Source organism: Ctenopharyngodon idella, chromosome 20 (assembly GCF_019924925.1).
Source record: "Ctenopharyngodon idella isolate HZGC_01 chromosome 20, HZGC01, whole genome shotgun sequence".
Taxonomy (NCBI): Eukaryota; Metazoa; Chordata; class Actinopteri; order Cypriniformes; family Xenocyprididae; genus Ctenopharyngodon; species Ctenopharyngodon idella.
In genome coordinates, this window is record NC_067239.1 from 29,163,472 (window position 1) to 29,178,831 (window position 15,360).

Consider the following 15,360-nt stretch of genomic DNA (forward strand, 5'->3'; position numbering starts at 1 on the left):
TTGATTATATTACTTCTATTACTATATATAAGTGTCAATGTGCCGGGTCATAATAAGGCCTTAATAATAATAAAAAACAAAGATATGACATCCAAACTACGTAAGGTAGTACAACTAGATCTCTTTTATTGAATCCAAAAGGTTTTAATTATATTTTGCTACATATAAAAGGTATTTTAAAGATTTAAAGTGTCTAAAGGTCATTCGGTTTAACCGTTAAAAGGCCAGTACAGGCATTTCATTCGTTATTAAAATATCTTAAAATGTAATAAATGTATATATTTTTTATTCTGGCATGATTTTATAACGTTGCTTTGTTATGAGAAATAATGTCTGGAAAAATGAATTTCATAAACGTCATTTGGAGTAACCAATATAAAGGGAATATTTTGGCTCAAGTCATGCGTTCAATGTCATGTGAGAGGATGTGACTTCATTCAGACACCTGCAAAGGACCACATGGTCGTGAAGCAAAGTAACTAACTCTCTCTTAACTATTTGAAAAATTCATGTTTTCACTTGCTCATACGCATGTCCCGAAACATCAGGTTATTCGGTACAACCGCTATAAAACATGGAAAATGTTGTAATATTTTAAAAACTTGTACTAAATATAAAATGTTTGATTGTCCTTTTGCTAGCTGGCTAGCAATCTAACTAGCTAGCTAGATATCAGCCTGTTAGCATTAGGTAAAACCGAAATTTTGGTTTAACTTTTTTGGTGACAAATTTTGTCCATCTTGTAAAAAAAGAAAAAAAAAAAAAAATGACAAAAGCAGTGTTAATTGATTATAAAAACCACATAATCTCATTGTTAACACTTAATAAAACTTCAAAATTAATTGTTTTTTTACACTTTTAAAAACCTTATTCATCAATGACCCATACACTATATATAGTGTACTATACTTAAACTATATAAGTACCCCAAAACACCCTAGCAACTACATTCCAATGTGCTAAAAACCCTCAACAATGACTTTATTGAGACATTCATTGACAACTGACACACAACTGAATTTCCCAAACAGTTGCATCTTAATAAAGAACAGAATCAAATCTCTTTTACTGCAAAGCACTGAAGCATGTGTACACACACATTCCTGTGGGGATTTGAGGGTCTCCGGTGAGACTTACCCATAATCCCCTGGGACACAGAGGCACAAAAACTGACAACAGCTAAGTAAAACAAAACTCAACTATAACTGTCATGATCCAAACACTTGATAAGAACTTGTTCTTTTATTCATTCACCGTCTTCTTCAATCGAATGACATTGTCATTTTGTGTCTTTATTGCCTTAAAATCCCTTTATTTGAACTATTTTAGGTGTTTCTGCACGAACACACACACACTTGAGTGGGAATTATTTCTCAAACAGTCGGCCCAGACGTGTAGCACCTCACTGCTAAAACATTCCAGAGTCCTGAACTCACATTAACACTCATCACACAGACACGCTAAAAATCATTAACACACACCAGCTCCAAAAACACACAAACACACTGACTTCAGCGGTGGTACTGAAACTTTCTTTTACGGTTTAATGTTTCGATAACAGCGATCTTTAATGAAGAAATAAGGTATGAAAGACTGTCATATTTCATACACAAAGTTTGTGGTCAGCAATAAAAAAATTCATAAATTAATACTTTTATTCAGCAAGGATGCATTCAATTGATCAAAAGAGACAGTAAAGACTTTTATAATGTTACAAACGATTTTTAAAATATGAAGCAGCACAACTGTCCTCAACATTGATAATAATAAATGTTTCTTGAGCAGCAAATCAGCATATTAGAATGATTTCTGAAGGATCATGTGACACTGAAGACTAGAGTAATGATGCTGAAAATTCAGCTTTGATCACAGGAATAAATTACATTTTAAAATATATTCATATAGAAACTTTAAATTGTAAGAATATTTCATAATATTACTGTTTTTACTGTATTTATGATCAACTAAATGCAGCCTTGGTGAGCAGAAGAGATGCATTTCAAAACAGACCACAAACTTTTGAACTGTAGCGTAGGTGTGAAATACATGCAATTAGAATATGAAATGCAGAAGAACAAGACAAGAGGAAACACCTGCTGTTAGTTACCTGATCTCGGCTGTAGGTCAGGCAGGTGAGAGCATCAAGAGGCCTGAAAACAGGAAGAAAGTGATATGATCAGAAGTGTGAAAGTGATATGTGAAGTAACAATTTGTCCTCTGCATTTGTCCACCCATCCAAGTTAGTACACACACATTAGGAGAAGTGAGTAGTGAACACACACACACTGCAAACCATGGACACACACACCCGGAGCAGTGGGCAGCCATTTTGCTGTGGCACCCGGGGAGTGATTGGGGGTTAGATGCCTTACTCAAGGGCACTTACGGTGCCCAATAATGCTATTATATAAACTCACCGGCCACTTTACTAGGTACACCTGTTCAACTGCTCATTAACGCAAATATCTAATCAGCCGATCACATTTCAACTCAATGCATTTAGGCATGTAGACATGGTCAAGATGATCTGCTGAAGTTCAAACTGAGCATCAGAATGAGGAAGAAAGGTGATTGAACTGGTTTCTTGAACATGAGCATGAGTTCACTATACTCCAACGACCTCCACAGTCACCAGATCCCAATCCAATAGAGCTCCTTTGGGATATGGTGGAATGGGAGATTCACATCATGGATGTGCAGCCAACAAATCTTCAGCAACTGCGTGATGCTGTCATGTCAATATGGACCAAAATCTCTGAGGAATGTTTCCAGCACCTAATTCACTTAAAGCAGAATAAGTAAATTATGACAAGGTTGTTGTAGATGTTGGAACTGACACAAGGTGGACTGACCCCTTGGTGGCTAAACTGACATCAAGGCATGAATACACAAACAGTATACAGTTCTGCACATTTAGGGTTGAGGTGAAGAAACTCACCTATAATGACACACTAAATTCAAAGCACACTCCATTTGTCTAATGTATTTTTAAGTCTGTATCATGGTCAACACAACAGCAGATCTATTTCAGCTCTTATTGAACTGCTGCTACAGTTCACAATTAACTCGAACACACCGTCTCTGTACAACCACAACCACCCTCAAAGTGGAAGCAGAGGAGCAGATGGGCGGCAGTGAGTTTACTATTCCTGTCAGCCACCCAAACTCATGACCTTTCACTCAAACACCATAAGTGGAAAACAATTATGTAAAGGCGCCATATGAGGAGTGTGTGTGTGAGTGTGTGTGTGTGTGTGTGGGGTTGGGGCGGATTTTAGCCTTTGCTGATGCAGTTCATTCTCGAACCTCCATTCATACCTGCCGTCAAACCCAGAGTTCAGCCGCTCATTTATTTCAGACACCACGGCCTCTCAAAGACTAAACCAGAACAGAATGTTGCTGCTATACTCACACTGACTAATACTGTCAGATATTAATACTTCAGCCAGATATTAATAATACTGCCAGATATTATTGGTTCACTGCTGTGAGCAATTTATGAAACAGCGACTACAGACCAGAGCTCAACATACAAGCAGTCAACAAACTGCCAACATTTTTAATTTTTCAAAAAGAATACATTTTAGCCAAATTTATCCTTATTCATATCAGATTTTTTTTATTATTTAAAATATATAAAAAATATATTGAAATTTATCTAAAAATGTATTTTGTCCAAAAATATAAAAATATATATAATTTGTAATAATTATACAATACATATTATTATATTATTATCCATTTATTATTATATTTATATTATTATTATTATATTTATTTTAAATATATTTTATAAGTTATATATTATTATAAATTTAATAATAATTAATAATTATATAATAGGCTATATAAAAGTTGTTTACAATATTTAAAGTGTACTTAATAAAATAAATAATTTTATAAAATTATTTAATAATTAAAATACATACTATTGTATACAATGTGTGTGTGTGTGTGTGTATATATATATATATATATATATATATATATATATATATAGTTATTTTATATTTTATAATGCAATAAAATGTTTACCATTTGCAATAATAAGGATCAAGACTGTATAATTTGACTATATATTAAGACTGTAGTAATGTGACAGGTGATCAGGTCATCATAGTTAGCAATAAAAACAGATATAAATGATCAACAAACCGCTGGATTGCACAAATGTAGTAAGTGCTGGCCCATTTTTGTCAACCAGCCTGAGTTCAGGACATTGTCATGTTTGTTTGCTGAAGACTGTGGGGTTTCTAGCTGTGTGTGGGGTAATAATTAAACAAGTCATTAAACTGTGAAAATGCAATAATGCAATAAAGTTGTACTATTAATTAATGTTTTATGGCAATTTTCAGCTAGTTTATAACAGAATGGTTGAGGTACTGAACTCTCTACAGTAACAGAGGTGTATGCCTGTGTGTTATGGAAACATTTACCACAGTAACATTTGCTTTGACGACCACAACTGACAGCTCCATCTGCTTGTTTACACACTATGCGTGCTTAAGTGCTGCATGTATATTTAGCATCTAATAAGTGTCTTTATTAATCATCTGAAGAAATTTCCTTTGAGCTGATGGAGGAGCTGTTCTTTTCTTCCAGCGCCAGCTCATATCAGTTTCTCTGACGTGGAGCGAATGATTGAATATCTCCTTAGGGAAGATCAACAAAAGCCTTCCGACAGTTCCCGTGGACAGCGGCCCTGTTCTCCCTTTCAGACTTTCCTCTGAGCTGAATGAGAGAAAGACTTTGGTGGAGAACAATGTCTCTGTGCACAGAAATAAGATCAAACTTAGTCGCTGTGGTCAAGACGTCACATCCATTCAGCAAAGAAGTGACGGAGTACAGGAAAGATTATGCGTGTGTGTTTGTGTTTCACAGGACTGGCATGAGCTCTATTTGCATTTCGTAGAGAGACAAATAAGACTGAAAGCCCAGAAGTTAAACACACAGAAGAAGAAGGTAACTTATGAAACCTGTCAAGAACACATCCGGCTCATATTTCACCTCAAAATCAAAAGATAGATATAAGAAGTTGTATTTTGTTTTAGGAAATTCAAGATTTTTTTTAAGGACGATTTTGACTTCATGAGAATTAAGCACATATACCATCCCACACACACACCAATTCTCATGACAATAAAAGACAAATTAAATATATTTATATATTTAATTTATATATTCCAAGAAAAAATAAAGAAAGGAAAACATCTGGAATCATTACAATAAATGGGAATGTAGGTGGAATGTGCTTAATTGTAATGGCAAAAAAAATATCTTAGAGAAATATTATGCATTTTTACATTATTAACTTTCTTTAGTGTGTAATGTTGTTGTTTGAGCATGAAAAATGTCTGCAAAGTTTAGTTACAAAGACCAAAGTCACACTAAACTATATCAGTTTCTGAACTACCTGAAACACCTTCATTTCTTCCAAGAACGAACACGTCACAGTATCCCTTATTTAAATAATTCCCGCCCAAGGCAAACACAGAATAAAGAGGGCAAGTCCTGGTTGAGTTAGTTAGTAGTGTGTTGAAATTAAGACTTATGATAAAAGGAGTGACATTTCCAAAACACGCTCGAAGCACAACACACTGGTCCAGTCGACCAATCAGAGCACATTGTGCTTTTCAGAAGGAGGGGCTTCACAGAGACCGGAACTAAACAGAGCGTTACTGACAGACTGGAAAGAGAGGTGCTGCAACGATGGAGAATATGGGGAAAATAAATTTTTTTTTTGAACATTCAAGCATGAAAACCTATTCAAGTAAACCCCAAAAACAAAATCAAGGCCTAATACGGAATACTAACTAATACTAACATATTATATATTTTATTAGACAAGGTAACAACTGTTTGGATACATTTATAGACAGAAATCTAATCATTGTTATATAGCTCAACACGGTTAGTCTTTGAATCTTGTTTTCTTGATTTACCGCAAGTACCATGTTTGTACCACGACTAATATCGATCTAGCTTACTGCAGTGTGCAACAAGTGTCTCATAGCAGCCGCTGAGCGAACGCACAGAGTAACGTTATAACATAATTTTCAACACTCTCAAATGTATCTAATATGATAAACAGCACTGCATTACCCCACGTATACTTGACCGGAAGCGACATAATAAAAGTTTCGCTGCTCTCGAGACGTGCGTCACGCTCGTCTCTCATTAGCAATCGCTCCAGCGGCCTCGTTCGGCTCGCACAGCAGAGATCATACTACAGTAACGTTAATAATCTCATCCAAGAACATGATTTCTGCCCGAGTCCCGTCCTGATTCTTTTCCACCACCTGTGAGGTGAAGACGACACCTCCCATGAAACCGCGCTCAATCTCTGCGTCATCAAGCTACGCCTTTGTTTTGAATAGGCGACCTCTAGTGGCGAAAAACGACATATTGTGCCTTTAAATATTATATATAAATGTATATAATGTCCTAGAACAAAAAAATCATTTATCATACACTTTTATCCAAGTGTATAAGCCAGCATCATCATAAAAAAAATAAACTGGTGTAAACAAAGGCCAACTTGACTTCTGAGGAGGTCATGAACAGCTGCATCTGTATTAAACCTACACTGATTCAGAACTCAAACTAGTAACATGACCAGCACTTTCAGTTTCAGAAGTGTGTTAAAGGTTCAAGTCTTTCTGCGGACTGTACACTGATGTCACAAGCAATAAATGAACACAAACCTTTTAGGGTCTGCTGGTTCACAGGATTATTTTATGACATCCTAATTCTGGAGGAGGCCGTCGGTCTGTCTGAATGCCACGGTGGATGTGGACATGCATGTATGCGTGTGTGTGTGTGTGTGCGCGCGTGTGGCAGGTAGGCAGAACATCCGATGAGGGGGACAAACATTCCAAAGATTCCGGATCTCAAACCTCTGTCAACCTCTCTGTGTGTGTGTGAGGGAGCTTTTACCCAGGTCACATGAATAAATGGATTTCAAACACTTTGTTTTAAGAAGCCAAAGAGCAGCAGGGGCCCCTTTCGCATGCACACACACTTATATACACACACATACAAAAGTACAGCCTGGCATGAAGACAGTCTCATGGTTATTTTTGCCTTGGTGACGACCTGACGACTCTCTGGACTGGTATGAACATGCACACAAATATAATCTCTCAAACTCTACCAAACCTCTGTGCACATAAGCCTTCACAGTTAACACATCAGTATCAACTCTAATTGTGTCCAACTTCAAAGAAAAACACTGCCTGTGATGACTTGATGACTTGCTCTGGCTTAGATTAATCTGACTACAGCACAAAGTTAAAGTTACAGCCCATTACAAAAAGCACCATGGTATTATTATTATAAGACAGCACCATAATGGTAGTAGCATATATAAAAACAGTGATATAAACACTGTACCATGATAGGACCAGAGTAGTTTTCAATAAGGACCTTTAATTTGTTAAAAACTTATTAACAAATTAGTTTAATCATCAATCTAGTTCAACATCAGATCAACCAAATAGAAAACAACACAACTGATTCTTACAAAAAGCTGGTAGTGCCATAGTACTGAATGAGCATACTGTACATCACTTACAAAAAAGTACCATACGTACCATACTTTTTTAAATGGACATTGCACCATGGTATCTTTGGAAACACACTGGAATAGCACCATGTAAATAAATACCATGGTATGTGAATTTCAGTACCATGGTATAAAGGACCATAGGGTTTTACCCTCTGATTAAGTCACTATAAAGTGGTACTACAACAGTACTTTTATGTAAAACATTGTCCCGATCCAAAGTAGCCCACTTCAAAGAATTATTATCATGGTACTTGTTCAAAAAACATGGTAATACCATGGTATTTTTGTCAGTGCCTTTTATTGCCTTGCCTCTTTCTGACTTCCTACGCAATGACAACGGAAACACAACACAACATACACGTACCAACTGAAAAGTCTTCCATAAACACACAAATACACACGAAGAGCCGAAATCTCTCGTATGAACTTCTGATGTTCAGTAAGAAGTTACAGGATGTTTCGCGCTTGTTGTTTTCGTTTAACGGAAACGGTTTCATGCGCAGGAACAGATTTGCTCAATCTGCATTTAAATAAACCCCTACATATGTACATGTTTTATATTAATTAACAATTACAATGACTTTATGTCTTTAAGTTAGAGGAATGAAGAGATGAAAGCGAGCAGCCATGTTGTCAAACATTAACTCCATGTTCACCTCATTCACCGCTTAGAGTTTCTTTCCTGCAGACATGAGTACGTTTTTATAGTTTATAATGCTATATCATCATTTATAGCGTTATATTATCGTGTATAGTTCTATGTTTGTGTTTGTAGTTGTGTGTTTACTGGAGGTTTACAGAAGTAAAGAGCAGAAGTTCGGTTTTGACTCACCGGAGCGAATTTCCGCCGCTCTGATCCCGTTAAAACCCTCCAACATCAGACTCTCATCTCAGTCTCTGATTTCTCATTATATTCTCATTGTATCCGATGATTCAGTGCTGTTGATGATTCACGAGATCCGGTGTAACGGCAGAACGACTCTGTGTGATCGCCATACTAGAGAAACTCAAGACTCAATGAACTCTCTCTCTCTCTCTCTTTCTCTCTCTCTCTCACTCTCTCTCTATTGGTATGAGTATGACACACATTGTTGCACTCAGTATTTACACATAATATTGCCAACATGTGACTGGGGGCCAGTATTAGTAAAACAAAATAAAAAAAAATAAATAAAAAAAAAAAAAATATATATATATATATATATTCTTATATATGATTTAAAATATATATAATTAAATAATATATTATATAATTAAAAATATATTTTACATTAAATATATTAAAATATATATATTATATATAATATTTATAATAATAAAATAATTACAAATTTATTAATTATATGTATCTATCAATACATTGTGAACATTGTTATATTGTAATCATTAGTAAATGATTTTTAGTAAAAAATATTTATTTTATTTTATTTCCATTTTATAAATATTGTTATATAGGCTATATATATATATATATATATATATATATATATATTCCAAAAATCAAGTACTTGTAATTAGAGTAAACTACTTTTTAAAATACTCGTAATCAGACTACAGTTACTTTTTTATGGATTACATGATTACATATTATTATTATATATTTATTATTTACACAATGGCAGTAAGTTGTTCACAATTCATTGATTCTCCTAATTTTTCATTTTTTTAACGTTTATATTTTTTTCATAATAAACCTGCCGCTTATATACGTTTGTGATTCTTCGAGTTTTTCCGATTATTTCATATATATATATATATATATATATGAAATAATAATATAATAATATAATAATAATATATGAAATAAAGATTAAATATTTTATGTAGCAGTGATATTGCTGTGAATTTCATGTTTTACAATATTTGTTTTCTAAATTTACGTAATTTTAAGTAAATTTGTTTTAAAATCATAAGATGTGATTTTTGTTTTATTCAGTGTTACTATCAGCAAACACTAACAAGTACATTAGTGTTAGTATTTTGAAGTATTAACTGTCCATACATTGCACATTAAAAAAAGAATCTGTTGAAGCTCTTGTTGGAGAATAGAATATTTTTTTTGGAATATATTTTTTTCTTTGTATCTGTCAAAATACTACAAGATTATCCTACAATATATGTGACATCAAATAAGTGTTAGCACAAAAGTAATCTAAATGTAATCCAAAAGTAGTCAGATTACGTTACCAAAAATGTGTATTCTAAAAGATTATATTACTGATTACAAATTTTGTCATGTAATCAGTAACTGATTACAAATAATAATCTACCCAGCTCTGTATGTATATATATATATATATATAACATTTATATATAGCAATGTATTTATATATATTGCTAAAATATACTATATTTGTGGAGGAGCTATTGAAAATGTTGGCAGGTCAAGCAAAAATCTTTTTTCGTTGTTGTTGTTGAGCCCTTTTTGTTAACTGCTCACAGCAGTGAACCAGTAACATCTGGGTGTATTATTAAGTATTATTAATATCTGACAGTATTATTATTAATATCTAACCATATTAGTCAGTGATTGTGAGTATAGCTGCAAAATTCTGTTCTGGTTTACACTTCGAGAGGCTTATAATGTAAGTAGATGTACTATAGTTCCTGTGCCATCATGCTTGTATTAAAAAATGCTCCTTCACGTCATTCCACTATTATTTCTGCATTATTTGTATTCTTCTGTGAAACACAAATGCAGATGTCCAACTGAAGAATTTTTAACTATTCTGAAGCTGTACAATAGTTTTAAAAGTACTGTTTTTAATTGAACACAAATGTGAATGATCATTGAGAGCTATGGCAGAGCGGAAGAATGATTAGTGAATTAATATTATGCTATCGTATGCCTTGGAAAAATGTAAGCAAGTCATTGTTTTTATAGTGTTTTTTAGTGTAAGTCATGCATGCTGAGTAATGACATGTTGTCTATATCATCTCCTTTTGTGTTTCACTGGAGAAAGAAAATAACACAGTGTTGGACCAACATGAGTGTATTTTTGGGTGAACTCTTCATCTGCGTTTGTAGTGCATGATGTCAGAGCTCACCCACCCGTGAGATATGTTTAGATTCAAGGGTCGGACTAATGACTGAGATGACAGAGATGTGCATGTTTACCAAACTTATATCTCAACTCAATGAGCCGAAACAATCATTATTATTACTGGGTAAACATCAGTACCGAGCAAGTTCAAAAGATGTTCTGTTTCATTTTTGTGTGTTATTACAGACCATTTTTTTTTACACATGACACAATGAAACAGCCTCAGTATGAAATCAAACCTTTGGGATCTTTGCCCTCTAGAGTCTACAAATAGCCACACAACACAAATTTAAAATAATGGTGAGTTCCTCATGTTACTTACTGATGTTGCTGTTCAAACAAAATTATACAAAAAGTATTTAATTTAGTGCTGTCAAATCGATTAATCACGATTAATCGTATGTAACATAAAAGTTTGTGTTTACGTAATATGTGTGTATATATATATATATTATATTTATATTTATTATATGTGTGTATGCACACACAGACATATATAATATATATAAATATAATAATATATATACACACATATATTACGCAAACTTTTATGTACGCAATTAATCGTTTTGACGGCACTAATTTAATTATTTGTTTGTTTGTTTGTTTATACCCAATGATATATATATATATATATATATATATATATATATATATATATATATATATATATATATATAAAGTGACCAGTACCAGGTCTGGTTTCTTGGCCAAATCATCATTATTGTTATAACATGAGTAGGTTTTTTCAACACAAAACAGGTCAAGTACTTTTTTTTTGCTTGTTTGGAAGTTTAAGGTATATAACTTTTTAAGGTATATAACTTTTTTTTTTTTTTTTTGCAATGCCAATGAGAAAATGAATGATGAATGGGAAAAAAACCAAAGCAGCTCACAAAGTGGGTGGTCAGCATTCAGTCAATTAGCCACACCCATTATAATTAGCCACACCCACCAGCATTAGCAACATGCTTAAGGGTTGGCCACACCCCTAATGTACATCAGTGACTGAAACCTGACCTGTGAAGCCTGTAGTGCCATGAAGAACATTCTCCTGTGTTACATGATATCACATTTAAACACAGCTCATTAATCACAGTCCTCTTTTTTGTGTGTGTGTGTCTTCCTGCTGTTATGTCTCACTGTCTCTTCCCGTCTCGCTCTCTATCTATGGTGAATCATTGTCTCAGTAAATTAGCAGCATCTGTATTTTAAACAAAAAATGCATCAGCACATCTACAACTACATCCGTCCCACAGGGCGAACAAGATTTCTACAAAAGACTTCTTATTTATCTGAATCACAACAGAACCTCAGCGCACTTTCTCCAGAGAGTCGTCGTTATTTAAAAGATATTTTCATGTTTGTAGTTTGTAGGTTGTGTAACATCCCCAGATGAATTACAGCTGATGAGCAGCGAGTTTATTTCTGTGAGTCCGTGACATCCTAGAAGGGCAGGAACCCGTGTTAAACCCGTGTAGAATGTGATCATGTGGATGGAGATAAACACGGTTTCCCTTTAGTCTCTCGCACCACACAGATGAGTTGAACATTAACTGTGCCTCTGCCCATAAACTGGTGGTTTCCAAGGGTTTGGCACAATAAAAACTTTTACATTTAAGAAATTCTGCTTCACAAATGAAACTAGCTGGCAAGCATGCTGTTTGGTTGTTGAAGAAGTGCTTTTGTACAAATACAGCACTAATACTACTGCAAACAAATAAACAAGCCAACACAAGAGTTTTTCCTGATTGTGGTTTACATGATTATAATGAACGATTATCAGTAAATTAAATTGTAATGTACTGATTGTGGCCCTAAATTTTAAAAGAGGCTGAAATATATTCAGTTGGCCTTTATTTGATTTCTGAAAAAAGACATGATTAATGCCATGTGGCATTGGAGAAGTAGTATCCACAGCAAAAGATCTTAATTTACTTGATAACCAGTTATTTACTTTACTAGTCTAGTTTACTGTCTAATTAGCTTAAACTTAACAAAATTATTCTTGCCTGTGACATAAAATAAAAGCGGAAAAGAGAAAGAAAGAGCCTAAGATAGTTAGCTGGAATTAGCTGGTCTGTTGGCTGGTTTTATAAGGTTTTTAGCATAGATAAATATACATAGATTCCTCATAACCGTCTGTTTCTATGGGCCTCTATACCTAAGCCGTCCGCCATATTGGAGCGGTCAAAGCCGGTCCGTGAACACTCGAGATTAAGTTCTGAGCGTCTGCAAACGTAGTTAGACGGCGTGTATGAATAGAATATATATATATATATATATATATATATATATATATATATATATATATATACTTAAGCAGATGATTTTGCTAAACTACATTACAACAAGACGGAGGTGTCTAACATGACATTAAAAAGTTACAATAGTTTAAAAACCTGTAATACTGAGGCTACATATAAAAACACAAACCAACACATTCTCACCTGTGAAAGGTTATCCTAATGTATTCGGGAATTTAAATCTCGGCAGCTTTGCAAACAGAAGCTGCGCAATGGTGTGGCATTAACGACTGTTGACCGTTCCAAGATGGCGGGCGCGCAGACGTGTTTGGAGCGGTCAAATGTGCCATCTACGTATAGATGTGTATGATAGGCCATGTTGGAAGGCCAGCTTAAACCAACTAAGACCAGTAAACAAACTGAGGCTTGTTTAAGATGTTTTTGTTCCAACAAAGGAGATAAAGTAATAAACAGTAAAATTAATAAATAGGCTACCTGTGCAGTGTTCGCTGAAGGTCAGTTATAACATTTTGAATGTTGTTGCGCTGCCAGCTAGCGGTCAGAAGCGGTACTTCATAAATGGGTCAGTCAGGCTGTTTCTTTGTTGTTGTTGTTGTTTTTAGTTTTCAGGCGAGACATTTTATCCACAATATACTGATATTTCCCTGTTAACCAAAACAAAACCAAAAACAGGTGACATTCTCTTCAGGAACATCAGTCAGTGTGTTTTATCCAGCAGAGGGCGCTGACAGCGCGGTGATTTTCAGTAAACTGGAAAATGCAGAATCATAAATAAGCGTCAAATGAATGTCTGCTTCTTTAAAAAAATCTCTCAGACTAAAATGCCAATAAAACGTATTAACAAGGTTGTATTTCAATCATAAATAGCCTATCTTTATTTTAGAATACACATTAAACATGTATTTGTGTGTGTGTGTGTGTGTGAGAGAGAGAGAGAGAGAGGGGGGGGTGCATAAGGAAAATGTCCAGTGACCAAAAAAGAGGTTGTCATGGAAACAGTGATGGATTTCTGGCCCATAGTGAGCACTTCATTACCCAATCCTCTTGGATTTCCTGTCTCTCTCCCTGTCATGGCAAGTTTTATTTTTATTACTTTATTTTATTATGGTAGCCTACATGATGAGCACAATATCACTCATATGAACAGAGCTGGAAATGTGAAATTGACCTTTTTCGTTCAGTCCAGTCCAGGTGTCCATCATCAGAGAACCCAAAGAGGCCCGTCAATCATGAAACTGACCTGCACAAGTGTTTAGTGAGCAGTCCTTTAGTCGGTGAAGTGACACTGATGAAAGGGAAATGACCCGCATGTAGGTTAAACAGAACACGACACCAGCTCACCACACGCGACCTCCAGCCTCCCCCGATTAACCGTAACGGAAGGCGCCGCGTTGGCACGCGCGTTAATTATTCAGAGAAGATCGAGATAAACTGCATCAGCAGCTCTACTGTAAACCTCCATCCAGACTGAGAGAGAGATTGTCTTACCCTGCCCTCAATGACTCCATCTGACAACTGAAAAAGCTTGAGCCAAAACACTAAAACACTGTTCTAAAGTTTGGGATCTTTCCAAGAAAAAAAAAAAAAAAAATCAATAAAAGTGACAGTATAAAGACATTTAGGCTATCTTACAGAATATGTAATAGGTTTAAATGCTGTTTAACTTTCTATTAGTCCTGAAAAAAGCCTCATGGTTTCCACAAAAATATGAAGAAGCGCAACTGTTTTCAACACTGATAATAATCAGAAATGTTTCTTGAGCAGCAAATCATCATATTAGAATGATTTCTGAAGGATCATGTGACACTGAAGACTGGAGTAATGATGCTGAAAATTCAGCTTTGATCACAGGAATAAATTACATTTTAAAATATATTCAAATAGAAAACAGTTATTTTAAATGGCAATAATATTTCACAATATTACTGTTCTTACTGTATTTTTGATCAAAGCTTTGGTGAGCATGAGAGACTTCTGTAAAAAACATTAAAACTCTTACAGACCCCAAACTTTTAAATTCAAGCACACACACATTTGTTTTTCTATCACCATGACACTTTCCGTTGACTTCTATTGTTTTTATACTGACTATAATGCCATTTCATATATCCTCAAACCCAAAAACTAGCCCGAACACAAACCTTTGTGCACTTTTTAGATTTTCATTATTTAATATGTTTATTAAGCTATTGCACCATATAGTTGAACCCAAAATGCACATTCTGTCATCATTTACTCACCCTCATGATCCAAATGTGAACTTTCTGTCTTCTGTGAAACACAAAAGAAAATGTTATGGAGTTTATCTTTGACAAGAAATTGACAAAAGCCGCTTGAAAGTAGTTCATACAATTTGTGCGTTATATTCAAAGTCTTCTAAAGCAATATGATAGCTAAAGCCCAAAGTATACTTCACTTTTTACGTGTACGCGAGGGTCAGCATACAGTGCGCGTGACGTGAATTTCGCCATCAGAAGAGTCG

The 15,360-nt window shown here is 34.7% G+C and overlaps 1 protein-coding gene across 4 annotated transcripts in view; it reads right to left on the minus strand.

The window, feature by feature from the left end:
- The window catches only part of dtnba (dystrobrevin, beta a), a 29,643-nt gene extending 21,007 nt beyond the window's left edge, over positions 1–8,636 (minus strand). For 3 of the 4 annotated variants that reach the window (XM_051875256.1, XM_051875255.1, XM_051875253.1), the window contains exons 1-2: positions 8,400–8,636; positions 2,108–2,150 (exon numbers count right to left, since the gene is read on the minus strand). The gene's annotated coding sequence lies outside the window, so the exon portion shown is untranslated. The remainder of the gene's footprint in view (positions 1–2,107; positions 2,151–8,399) is intronic. The other variant, XM_051875254.1, reaches the window with a different exon arrangement.
- Between the last annotated feature and the right edge of the window lie 6,724 nt (positions 8,637–15,360).